The following is a 12,943-nucleotide window of genomic DNA, read 5'->3' on the forward strand; positions in this document are numbered from 1 at the left end:
TAGACATCTCAAACTTCGTGTGTCCACACTGAATTTCCAACCTCCATCACTTACCTCCACCCCCAGGCTTCCCTGTCTCAGCAGACGGCAACTCTATCCTTCCTGCTGCTCAGGGTAGTAGCCCTGGGGTCAACACTCATGCTTCTTTTTTTTCTTATACCCCATGGTCAACATGTAAGGAACTCCTATTACCTCTGCTTATGAAACAAAGACAGAATCTGATTCTTTCTCGTCTCCTTCCCTGATAGCATCGTGATCCAAGACGCCGTCATCCTCTGCTCAAATTTGTCCCAACTCTACTCCCAGTAAAAGCCAAAGTCCTCACCATGGCCAATGAGGCCCTATATAAATGCCCTCTTCTCTCTTACCTGTCTGACCCCATCTACTACTGCTCCCCTGGCTTGCTCCCCCTGCTCCAGACACCCCAGCTTACTTGCTATTTCTTGAAGATGCAAGGCAGTCTAAGGAAGACATTCAAAGGATGACAGTCATATTGAATTAAGGACCCACCCTGCTTCAGCAGGACCTCATTGTCATCTTAACTAATTATATCTGCAATAACCCTCGTTCCTTAGAAGATGCAAGATTCTTTGCCCCAGCTGATCCATCTGTCTAGAATGCACTTCCTCAGACATCCGAATGATCAACTCCATCACCTCTTTCAGGTCTTTGCTCAAGTATCAGATTCTTTATAAGCCTTACTCTGATCACCCTATTTAATGTTGAAAACTACCCTTATCCCCTGCATCCAATTCCTCCTTATCCTGCGCTAATTTTTGTTAGAATGCAAACTCCTTGAGGTCAGGACACCTTGTCTGTTTTGCTCACTGACGTATCTCAAGAGTATATGAAATGTGCTCAGCAAATACTTGCTGTAGATGACAATACACCTTACTGTGTGTATCTGGATATATTTATCAAACGTTTAACTGCATTTTTGTTTTGAAACTATATATTTAAAATAATGAAACGATATATAATTTCTGTAAAGAATTCAACACAGAAAGTGTCAAAAGTAAAAAGCGAAACTGCCTGCTTCCGTTGTCACACATCCGGATGTAATCACCGTTTCCGGTTTGGTGGCTGAAAACCAATAAAGGGAAACGGCTCTAAAATGAAGTCAGGCGGCCAGAAGAGGGAGCTCTCGGGCAGAACCACTCCTCCTCAGTAACAGGAAGAATCGTCAATTACAGACAGAAGAATCATCAACAGGGAAGAATTATGTACAGATCCCAACAGGAAAAGATGAACATTGCACCTCCTGAGAAATCAACTACCCCCGGAATTCAGCCAATGAGAAACGGTCATCACCTTGAACTCTCACTTTTCTCCAATGGACTTCTTTTTTTTTTTTTTTTTTTTTTTTGCAGAGGGAGGTAATTAGGTTTATTTATTTATTTGGTTTTTCAGTGGAGGTACTAGGGATTGAACCCAGGACCTCATGCATGCTAAGCATTAGCTCTACCACTTGAGCTATACCCTCACCCTCCAATGGACTTTCATTCAAAACCACCCCTCCCAACTTCCTTTTCTTCTATTAAATAACATTCTTCTCCTTTGTCTGTTAGACTCTCCTGTTCATTTGCTGTGGCTTGCTTGTCCCGAATTGTAATTCTCTGCTATTTCTGAATAAACCTATTTTTGCTGGTAAAATAACCCACTGTTTCATTTTTAAGGTCAACAGGTGTATACTCTCCTGGACTTATTTTAGTACTTGTGCAAACATGTACACAGATGTATATATGTTTACAAAAATGGGATCATACTACTCATATGCTTTTCTGGAACTTTTTCGTTTAGTATATTGTGGGCAACCTTCCATGTCAGCACAGATAAATCTATTTCATTATTTTTAATTGTTTCATGTATTGCACAGCTAAGATAGTTTTCAATAATGGCGTCATTGGTTTGTGGAGATGGTTGTTACCTAAAGTTTTAGCAAAACTTTGCCAATTTTTAACTTGAGATATGAGATATTTGGGAAAGAGATTGTCCCGGTTTACTTTTATCTATACATAAAGAAATTATTTTTAAAAGTCATTTGCAAATAATACTACTGATGAACAGATAATTTAAGAAAATAAGTAATTTTATATTATCATTTAATAAAGGTAGTACTAGAGAAGGCCCATCTATTTTGAAACTATATAATATATATATTAATCAGAGACCATTCTTTACCATTTAATAAACTAATCTGAGACTGAAAGGTCTTTGGATGACCACACTCGTGCTTTCCTGTTCTACTGCACCCAGAGACAGCCCCTGCAGGTACTGGTCTGACTGAAGTATGGCAAGGCTGCAGAGGCAGCAGAGTGAAACACAACTTACATAGTCCTCATTGAGCAGCTGGGAAGTCCAAGGTCAAGGTGCCAGAAGATCTTGTGTCTGGTGAGGATCTGCTTTCTGGTTTGCAGATGGCTACCTTTTTATACCTTCACAAGGTATAGAGCAGAGAGAAAGAAGCAAGATCTCTTGTGTTTCTTCTTCTAAGGGCACTAATCCCATTTATGAGGGCTCCATCCTCATGACTAATCATCTCTCAAAGGTCCCACCTCCAAATACCATCATTGGGGATTAGGCTCCAGCATATGAATTTTGAGGGGAACATATTCAGTCCACAGCAGTTTGTGTATGGGGGGGTACGGTACACCTGTATGTATGGCACACTTACTATGTGTGAGATTTTCATTCATTGTATCACTTAATCTTCACAAGGATCTAGTGAGGTAAGTACAACCATGCTCCCAGTTTACAGATATGGATACTGAGGCAGAGGGAAGTTACATAAAATGTTTTGGTGGGGGTGGAAGAAAGAACTGATTACAGAATTGAAGTTCTCACTTTTGAATTTGATGACTAGAGGTCTCTGTCAACTAGCAGCTTATAAGTCATCATGGGAACTATGAAATACTGCAAATAAAATGCCCAGTATGGAAACTGGAACATAGCAGGAGTCCAATACATATTTGTCAGGTCTGAATATCTGCACATCTATGGAGGCCATCTTTGAAAACGTTGCCTGGTTTTAACCAACCATTTTACACAGATAATCCTAAAAGCAAAAAGTTTTCTATTGAAATTTTCAAATGCCCGTATCTCCTGTAATTTTGGACAGATTCCCCTTCCTCCTCTTTTGCTCTCCTATACACACATAGAAACACAGAGCAGATGTTGCAAGATGAGGTGGTTGCAAGTGAGGTCTGCAGCCCACAGAATTGTGGACGGCTTCACTCACGGGTGGACACAACCCAGAGCACAACCTACCCTCCATGAAATCAGTTTGTGGGAACATTTGCTCCCTCTTCCTTATCCACGGTTTTTAGCTTGCTAGAGCTATTTTATCAGTCATTTTGTGTCCATGTCTTCCTTGGAAGACTCTCCCAACATTTTCTGGAAGCATGCACAATGTGAAGGCAGAAGAAAAATCTGTTTACGTACGAGATATCACAAAAGAAGAAGGAACTGAGCTGTAGGTTTGAAGGCTTGTCCTCGAATATATGAGTCCCAGCCATGTGTATAAGGACCAGCTGGGGGCATTTGACATGATGCAGAATTCTGGAGTCCTACCCCAGACCTGCCATATTTGTTGGAGGAACATTTCTCAAGTCTAAAACACCCTTTTAAACAAATAACAAATATTTGTTAACAATCTTTTAGTATTCTGAAATGAAATTCATGATAACATAATCTACCTCTGTACAGAATTTTGAAACTTTAAGGTGATATTCTTATAGTAATAATAGTAGAGACTGACTACGTCACTCTTCTATCCATAATTTCCTCAACCAGAGAAGAGCCAAAGGATCCGTAAGACCCTGCACCATCTGGCCTCTTATTTCCTCTCTGAACTCACATTCTATTTCTCTACCTCATACTCATGCTTCTCAAGACACACTAGTCCCTTTGATAACCTAAATATGTTGCCTCCTCAGGGCCTTTGCACAGGTTCTTCTCCAGGCCTGAATCACTCCTCCTCAGATGTCTACTTGGCTGACTCCCCTCACTGCCTTCAAGTCTTTTCTTAAAAGACACCTTCTCAATGACACTTTCTCTGACTACCCTATTTAAGCTCCACCCCTACCAATCATATGGTTGAGAAGGTTGGGAAATGCTGACAATCATCAGAGTCCATCCCTGGAGCTGGGGGAGAAGTCAACACTATGCAAATTCCTATGGCTGACCCCCAAGGGGAAGCATATTTCCCCTAAGGAAATTTGCACATACACTGCCTGCAGGAGAGGGAATGGGTGCTGAACAGCAGACAGCAGCTACCCACAACTGCTAAAGAGTCAGTGTCTCTGGGAATGTGGCCGGAAACTCAGCAGCTCAACAAACTCCCCAAGAGATTCTTTTTATTTGAAAAGAGCTTTATTGAGACATAATTTACATACCCTAAAGGTCATCTACTTAAAATGTAGAATTCACTGTTTTCTAATATATCCCCAGTTATGCAACTGTTGCCATAATCTAATTTTAGAACATTTCCATCATCTCCAAAAGATATCTTGTACCCCATTAGCAGTCCCTCCCATACCACTCCAGCCCCAGCTCTCGGCAGTCACTAATCTGTCTCTTTAGATTGACTGTTCCAGATACTTCATATAAATGGAGTCATACAATATGTGGCCTTTTGTGTCTGGTTTCTTTCATTCAGCGCAGATGATGCTTTCAAGGTTCATCCACACTGTAGCCTGTCAGCAATTCATCCCTTTTAATGGCTGAATCATAGTTCCCTGGGTGGATAGACCACATTTTGTCTATCCATCCATCGATGGACATTCGCGTTGCTTCCACTTTTTGGCTATTATGAATAATGCTGCTATGAACATTCATATGCAGGTTTTTGTGTGGGTGCGTGTATTTATTTCTCTTGGTTAGATACCTAGAAGTGAAATTACTGGGTCATATGGTAACTTGAAGTTCAACATTTTGCCAAACTGTTTTCTATAGTGGTTGCGTCATTTGACTTTGCCACCAGCAGTGCACAAAGGTTCTGATTTCTCCACGTCTTCCCCAACACTTGTTACTGCCTTTCTCATTATAGCCATCTTAGTGGGCGTGCAGTGGAAGCTGGTTGTTTTGACATGCATTGCCCTAGTGACTAATGGTGTCCAGCAGCTTTTCATGTGTTTATTGGCCATTGATAGATCTTCTTTGGAGACACGTATGCTCAGAGCCTTTGCCCATCTAAGAAATGGGTTGTTTACCTTTTTATTATTGAGTTGGGGAAGTTCTTCATGTGTCCTTTATCAGATATATGATTTGCAAATAAGTTATCTCATTCTGTGACTTGTCTTTTCATTTCCTTGATGGTGTCCCAGGAAGGACTGAAGTTCTTAATTTTGATGAAATCCAACATACCAAACTTCTCTTCAATCACTTGTGCTTTTGATGTATCTAAGAAGCCTTCAAGTGATACTTACATATCCCAAAATCTGAGAACCAGAGGCCCCTGAAGACATACTTTATTTATTTATTTATTTTCATTAATTTATTTTAAAAGTTTTATCAGGTTAGGCTCTGGTCCTATAGAGGTGAATAAAACAGACAGAATGTCTGCTCTCATGAAATCTGTGTCTGTGAATGGAGGCACACTATAAATAAATAAATAGAAAAATCTATGTAATAAATTGGGATACATTTTATATTGGAGCTTGAGAGAGAGCAGATGTTGGAGAACCCCTTCTAGATTGGTCAGGAAGGACTTCTTGGAGGAGGAGCCATTTAAGCTGAGATGTGAAGGTTCAGAAGGATTCAGTGTGTGAAGAGTAGGGGAGTAATAGTCTATGCAGAACAGACAGTATACTTCTCAGTTTTGCTTTCACTAGTTTAACATGGACTGCTGAATTTAAGATATTTTATATCTTTCAGTCTCATTGTATGTAGATTCTTCAATCAGCATTTCAGATTTGCTAGGATAAAGTCTCTCATTATCTTAATCTTCGGTGGGGACGCCAAAGGGGATGACTTATGAAACTGGTTTGGGAGAGGAAAATTCTTATTTATCTTTCTCTCATTTTTTGAAAACAAAAAATCAATCCTTGCACAAAATCAATATTATGTTTTTCACAGGACTGTCGCCTATGTGGTGACATACAGTGAAATAATTACTTTAATAATATTTTTTTTCTATGTTTTCTCTGTTTGACTAAATGCTGCTCACAGCTCATTATTAGCTCTAGGAGAAGAAAAAAAAATCTTAAGAGAGCAATTGAAAGAATACATTTGTTGGCAGCAATTTCTAGCTTTGAATGCACAGTAAGGTGTGAGCTTATGAGCTCTGGGAAGAAAAACCTTTGTGATAAATAATATATGTGATAATGAGCAGCAGGAGAAAAAAAGATGTTTTCAGTTGAAGAGTTCAAAATGAAATAGAATAAGTCTGGGAAGGACATCTTTTGCATCATGAGTGGATATGGAGCTGAAAGAGCCATAATTGTTTTGATTCTCATTCTCTTCAAGCCAGTCTATGGCATATATGACCAGACCTTTCTTGAATACCAGCTTTCCCAAGAGTTTAGCTCTCGGGTTCTGTGGTGTTAGGTGATTTACTGACATTATCTCATTTTTGTTTTTTTAACTCTACAGACAGGCAGGTATGCAGATGCCTACTTTATATATGAATAAGCTGAGCTGCAGAAAGGTTAAATAACTTCCCCAGGGTCACAAAGCTTAGCCAGTGTCTGAGTCAATGCAAATTAAAAAAATAAAATAAAATAAACAGGGATTCCAAAGTAAAAGTCTAAAATATTTTTGAGAGCTCACTGTTTTAAGCTCCTTCAAGCATCTGGCTGGCTGGTGACCTAGACTCTGAAAGGAGTTTCAGCTTCTAGTGTTGAACCAAATAAAGCATCTGTCCCTTAGGAATATTAAGGCATCCATTTACTCTTTGTGTCCCTATTACTCCTATTTGTACCTGAAGACAAGCAGGGTGTTTGGCAGGTGCTGGATAGTAAATTATCGTTCTAAATAGTACCTCGGTGGCCTAATAATAATAAGGAAGCAGCTCCCACAGTGCCAATCTGCAGACAAGGGAATAAGTAATGCATTTATCATGCACACGGATTTCAGAGGAAATTGAATCCTACTCTGGGTAAAGCATCAGTTTTTGCTGGAGTTTGGTGACCTTGGCTTTATACCTTTTCACCCCACTTTTTTGGTCCCTTTTTCTCACCTCTTCCTCTCTCCCTCCCAGTTTGACTTTTTGCTTCAACTTTTCATCCTCTTATTAAGACTGTTGCAAAGAAAACGGAGGAGGCTAGAGTCGGTAAAGAACGTGGGGAGGGAGGAAGGAGAGAGACGTTATGAGAATGAACTTGTTCTGTCCTTTGAATTGGCAGCGTCCCGGTCTGTGTATTGTAATTCTTGCTCCGCAGCCAGTCGGTTCAGAGGGAGAGTGGAGTAGCATTGTAAAGATCTGTTTACATCCACCCTCCCACTCCCAAGTGCTGTGGGTTCCTCAAAGGCTGGCTTCGAGGTTGATTCACTGTTATGTTCCCAGAGCGCAGGACAGTTCGCACACGTTGGCTGGATGAATGAAAGGTGAGCAGAAAAGGCGATGCCTGGAGGAGTCCAAGGGCGAGATTGGAGGAGCAGGAGAATAGGACTGTGCGGAGCCTACGGGAAGAATCCGAAAGTATGAGTGTGATGGAGAGAGAGATGGAAAAAGGGGATGTCCCAACGGCTGGAACTGGGACGGAGGAATGGGATCAGGGAAGGCCCGAGGAGGGACCGCAAAGGTTTCCAGGAGAAAAGTGGTGCGAGCCGAGAGGCTAGGGGCGAGACAAAGAGCAGCAGCTGAGGCCGATCGTGGGAAGAAATGGAAAAGTGGCCGGGAGGGAGGGCAGACGCGAAGGAAGGGGCGTGAGGGATGGGAAGCGGCGGCGCCCAGGCGGGGAGGGGCGGCGGCGGCGCGCGGGGCTCGGGCGGGGCCTTGCGGGGCCCGGGGGGACCGGAGGGGGCGCCTGCAGACCGAGGGGCCGCGGAGGAGGGGCGGGCGGCGCGGGCGGAGGAGGGGCGCGAGCGCCGCAAAGTTACTTGGCCTGCGCCCGGCCCGGGTCCGCGTGCTGGTGGCGGGGCGGCGGGAGGAGCGAAGCGGGGCTCGGCGGGCTGAAACCCGAAACCTCCGATTCCCGAGCGCGGCCGGGAGGAAGGAAGCGGCGGCGGCGGCGGCGGCCGAGGCGGGGAGACGGCCCGGCCGGGCCCTGAGCTGCGGCGGCGGCGGCGGCGGCGGCCGCTCCCGGGTGAGCACCGGCGGGGAAGGGGGCCGGCCGGGATGGAGCGGGGCCGACTTCATTGTGCGGGGCGGGAGGGCGCGGGCGGGGCAGGGTCTCCGCGCCTCCTTCCCCCACCCCTCCCCGCCCCCACGGGGCTTTTCTTCTCTCGGCGCCCCCATTGGAGGTAGGGGGCTGTCCTCCCGGCCGCACTCCGCCTTGCTTCGGGGAGCCGGCGTTCTTTGTGGGAAGATCTAGGGGGCGCGCCCCTGCCCTGCGGCTGGGGGCTTCAGAGAGGCCCTTCCCACCAGCCTGCCTCGCTTCTCCGGCGCCGCCCGAAGCCCCCTTCCGAGACCCTCGGGCAGGGAGGACAGCGGTGCGTGCCCGGGATCCGGCTGAGAGGGGTCGTGCCCCCTGGGGCCAAAGGGCTCTACGGGGACAAGTGTGTGGGGCCAAGCGGCCTTGACCCTCAGCGGAAATCCATGAGGACCAGGTAAGCTGCATCCTCCCAGTCGGGGCTCCGGGCGCTGTCTTGAGCCTGGGCGGAAGATGCGCCCACAAGTCGCCGGGCCCACCTTGGCGCGGCGGGGTGGGCATCTCTGCCCCTCAGATCTGCGAGAGGGAGATTTGGTTAGCTTTGGGGGGACTTGGCCCGCCTTCTGGCCCAGAGCTTAACCCCCTTGCAACCTTTTGACAAAGGCATGCGGGATGTGAATGTCTGTTTTTTAACTGGGATGTCCTGGGGGTGCTTTGGAGGGGTCTGTTCCCCAGTAACCACACAGCGGTGCGTTGGCATCACTTTATCTCACATCTTTGGGGCTATTTTTGTTCGTTTTTGTACTTTTCATGCGTTTTGCCAAGTGCTTTCAAGAGCAAGTCATTTGATTCTCCTCCCTGGGAGGTTGGTGTGGTTTTGGAGGGAAGGATTTTAGTTCGTTGATGTGTCGGACGGGGATAATGATAACACCAGGAGGGCCTATCTCGTGTCGGGGGGTGGGGGGAGGAATCACTGTGCCCCCTCCTCATCCAGCCAGGGAGGATTCAGCTCAGCTTCTCCTGTGACCTGGACCTGGAAATGAGCTTGACAGAGCTACTGCGTCGAGAAATACCAGGTGGCTTTCCCTTATAACCCCTCTTACTGCGGCCACTGAGACAGGTGAGGAAAGGCGTTTTCCAGGCCCGCAGAGCAGACAGAGGACAGAGGAGGGGCCTCAGATCCTACAGACAGGGGCTCTTCATCCAACTCTCTTTAAGGGATTCAGCCACCCATTTTGGTCACTTCTTCCACAGCGCCCCTCTTGTCCTGTCCTAGTCTAACCTCATGTTACACTTTTAAGATGCTTCCAAGCACTTTGATATACACTTTTCAATTTCATTCACATCACAGCCCTGTGAAGTCTTATTAACCCGTTTTACAGGTGAGGAACATGAGACTCAAGAGAGGTGAAGTACTCCGCTCAGCAAGTAAGGAGTCAAGATTGAACTCAGGTGTTCTGACTCCGCAGTGCTTTCCACGGGGGCTCCATCACATAGATGGGCCCCTGAACTCTGTCAGGACTTTTCCCTGCCCTGCAGCTCCACTGCCATGACAGGAAGAGGGACTCCTCACCAGGAGGCCGGCCTGACATTTAGAAACTAAATTCAAGCCTCAGGTAGTCAAATCATTCTCTTTGTATTGCAGCCCTGTGCAGTGGGAGTATGAGAAAGGAGGCCAGCCGTGTGATCAGAAGGGCGGAGTTCTTTGTCTGAGTTCCACGGAAGGCAGAATGGGCTGAGCTGGGACTGACCTAAATGTCGACCAAAGGAGGTACAGTTCTATGATGTAAACTCTGCTGCTAGGGTCAGTCAGGAAGCCTGCGTGGTGGAGGAGGACTGGCCAGAGGGCTGAATGGGGGGCGCTGTGTGTAGAGCATGCCTTCCCTTGAAGAACCAGCAGCAACTGTGACAAAGTTCCAGTACATTGCCTGGTCTGAATTTTGGGGAAAGCTGCAAATTTTTATGGAAGAAAGCTCCATGTTTTTAAAGTTGGCAACTAATTTAAAACATTTTTCAAAATGTGCAGGGCAACCAAATTATGTGTGCAGGCTGGTTGTGGCCTGCAGACTGCCAGCTTGCAACCTTAGGAAGTATTTGCTGTCATTTTGAGATGTAATAAAGCATGACTGGAGCAGAGAAGGAGTGTCTTCTCGTGGTTTTTCCGTGAGAACAAAAAACATCAGCAAAGTTGTGGATAGCTATCAGTGCTACCTGGACTTTGGAGGAAGGATTGACCTAATGACTCAATACTTCATTCAGGCAGTGCTAAACTCATCTCTGATTCTAGTTCTGCACCAAAAGAGTGCTTACCACTAGCTTTTATCTGTTTCTTTGGCCAGTTTATGTGCCCAGCAGGGCAGAGGATGGCATTCATGGTAGATATGTTCAGGGAACACTGGGAGCATAAAGGAGAGAGTTTTCAGTGTGGCCTGTGGTAAAGCATGGAGGTACATTTGACTGGGGCTTGTATTTGATTTGTACTCAAGTAAGAGGAGTGAGATCACACTGTGTTAAGAGCACTGGTTAATGTCAGAGAGCCTGCACCCAGCCCTGCCACTTACAAACCTGTGACCTTGGATCAAAAATAGAAACTGTGCCTGGAATGTAATAATTCTTCAAAAATGTGAGTCATTATAAAATATTTTTTAAATATAGAAATGTATAGGAAAATAAAGTTCCTCCTACCTCACCTCCACTCCCTCTCTGAGAGGTAACCATGGTACATATATTGTTTTCCAAGCCTTTTTCAATGCAGAAATATATGTTCACTGAGTCTGGAAGTATAGGGGAATATGAATATATATACAGAGCTTATTGACATTATATTATAAAACAGTATTGTTTGCATTTCCAATTTTAGGGCCAACCTTAATATATTGGATGTACCTTTAAAAATACATAAATGAGGACCATATGTAATTATATGCTCGGTGACTGATTTTTTTTAACAGTGAGACTCGGATGTCTTCCAATATCAATAACATAGATACACTTCATTCTTTTTAATGACTACATAGTATTTCATAGTATAGATTAGCCATAACTCATTTAAACATTCTCTTGCTGCTGGAGTTCTAGATTGTTTTCAGTTTTGTCTATTATAAACAATGCTATAGTGAACATCTTTGTATGTAAGTCTCTGTGTACTAGTAGAATATTTCTGGAGGAAAGTTATTCTTATAAGTGGAGTTGGTGGGGGTCAAAGACAACGTATATTAAATATTTAAGCAGAATTCCTTTTGTTTTTTGGGATCTGGAGATTGTGCAGAAAAAGAGATTGAATTTATTTATTTACTTAAGTTTACTTGTTTGGGAACAGGTAGTATCTGGGGTACTATATTTGGAGATAGGCAGTATTCATAAAGCAAAACATTCAAAGGCTGTAAAAGGTTACACCTCCCTCCTCCCCTAGTCCTCTTTTTCCCTTTTTGGGTACAACTAATTTTGCCAGTTTTTATGCATTCTTCTGGAGATACTCTGTGCATCTATAGGCAAATAAAATGTGTCTTCTGTTTTCTCCCTGTTAAAAATAAATATGGTATCATACTAAATACCCCATTCTCAAATTTTAAAAATTTGACCTGTATCTTGGAGACCATTCCATATAAAAGTTCTGTGCATTTTAAAAGCTGGTGATCTTCCAAGTCTACCCTTAAAAAAACAATAAAAAAACTTAATCAGTTTACACTCCCTCAAATCAAATCCTTTAACGATTTTTCCATTGAATTGTTTGTAATTTCATCAATTTGTGAGACTCTTCCTACATTTTGGAATTTAAACCTTTTCTTGTTAATAAATCAAATATCTTGCCTTTTATGTCTTCCCCAGCTTTGCTTATTGAACCTTTGTGCAGGAGTGTTTAATGTTTATATAGTTAGATCTATAAAACTTTTCTCTATGGCTTCAAGTTTTCTGTCTTATTTAGGAAGTCCTCTCCTATCTCAAGATTAAATTTTCCTAAAATTTTTCTTTCCTCTCCATTCTTTCTTTGCTTTTATTCATCTAAAATATTTTAATTAAAAAAAGAATTTGGGGGGGAGTAGATAATTAGGTTTGCTTATTTATTAATTTTTTAAAGGAGGTACTGGGGATTGAACCCAGGGCCTCATGCATGCTAAGCATGCAGTCTACCACTTGAGCTATACCCTCCCCCTGATCTAAAATATTTTAAATTGCTATATCTTTTCTTCAGTTTCCCTCCTCTCTAACACCAGAGAGACAAGGTTTGAATTTGCCTGTGAGCTTCTTTAGCCAATGTAGTATGTCTCTTCTTTTTCACTTTTATAGTGACTTTTTTCGCCAAGTCGTAAGGATGTGCTCTTCTACCTGGAGAAGAGAGAGAAAGGGCATTCTGGACAATGGAAGCATTGTCACATGCAAAATCATGGAATTGGAGAACAGCAATACATACTTGGAGAACCATGGTTTATTCAGGATAGCTGAAGTGGAGGATCCTGCAAGGGAATAGATTCCCAAGGTGCCCAAAACTGACATAGCATGACCAGGTTTGTGTGGGGGACAGCATTGGGGAGGACAGATTTGAGTGAGGGTGAGATCAAAGGCAAGAAGATGTGATAGAAATGTCTGGTGATCATCCAGGGGAAAGATGGAGAGGCTCTGAGCTGGGGTAATGGCAGTGAGGATGAAGTTTTGAATTAGAATTTAGTGGTGCAAGGAATACATACACACAC

General features: G+C 43.8%; 1 protein-coding gene across 8 annotated transcripts in view; it reads left to right on the forward strand.

Moving 5' to 3' along the window:
- Positions 1-7,388: 7,388 nt before the first annotated feature.
- GPR161 (G protein-coupled receptor 161) overlaps positions 7,389-12,943 on the forward strand; it is a 44,815-nt gene continuing 39,260 nt past the window's right edge. For 2 of the 8 annotated variants that reach the window (XM_072946182.1, XM_072946181.1), the window contains exons 1-2: positions 7,954-8,246; positions 9,898-10,023. The gene's annotated coding sequence lies outside the window, so the exon portion shown is untranslated. Of the gene's footprint in view, positions 7,546-7,953; positions 8,247-8,320; positions 8,710-8,761; positions 9,329-9,897; positions 10,024-12,539; positions 12,758-12,943 lie in introns of those variants that run through there. The other 6 variants (XM_072946183.1, XM_072946187.1, XM_072946184.1 and 3 more) reach the window with 6 other exon arrangements.

Source organism: Vicugna pacos, chromosome 21 (genome assembly GCF_048564905.1).
Source record: "Vicugna pacos chromosome 21, VicPac4, whole genome shotgun sequence".
Taxonomy (NCBI): domain Eukaryota; kingdom Metazoa; phylum Chordata; class Mammalia; order Artiodactyla; family Camelidae; genus Vicugna; species Vicugna pacos.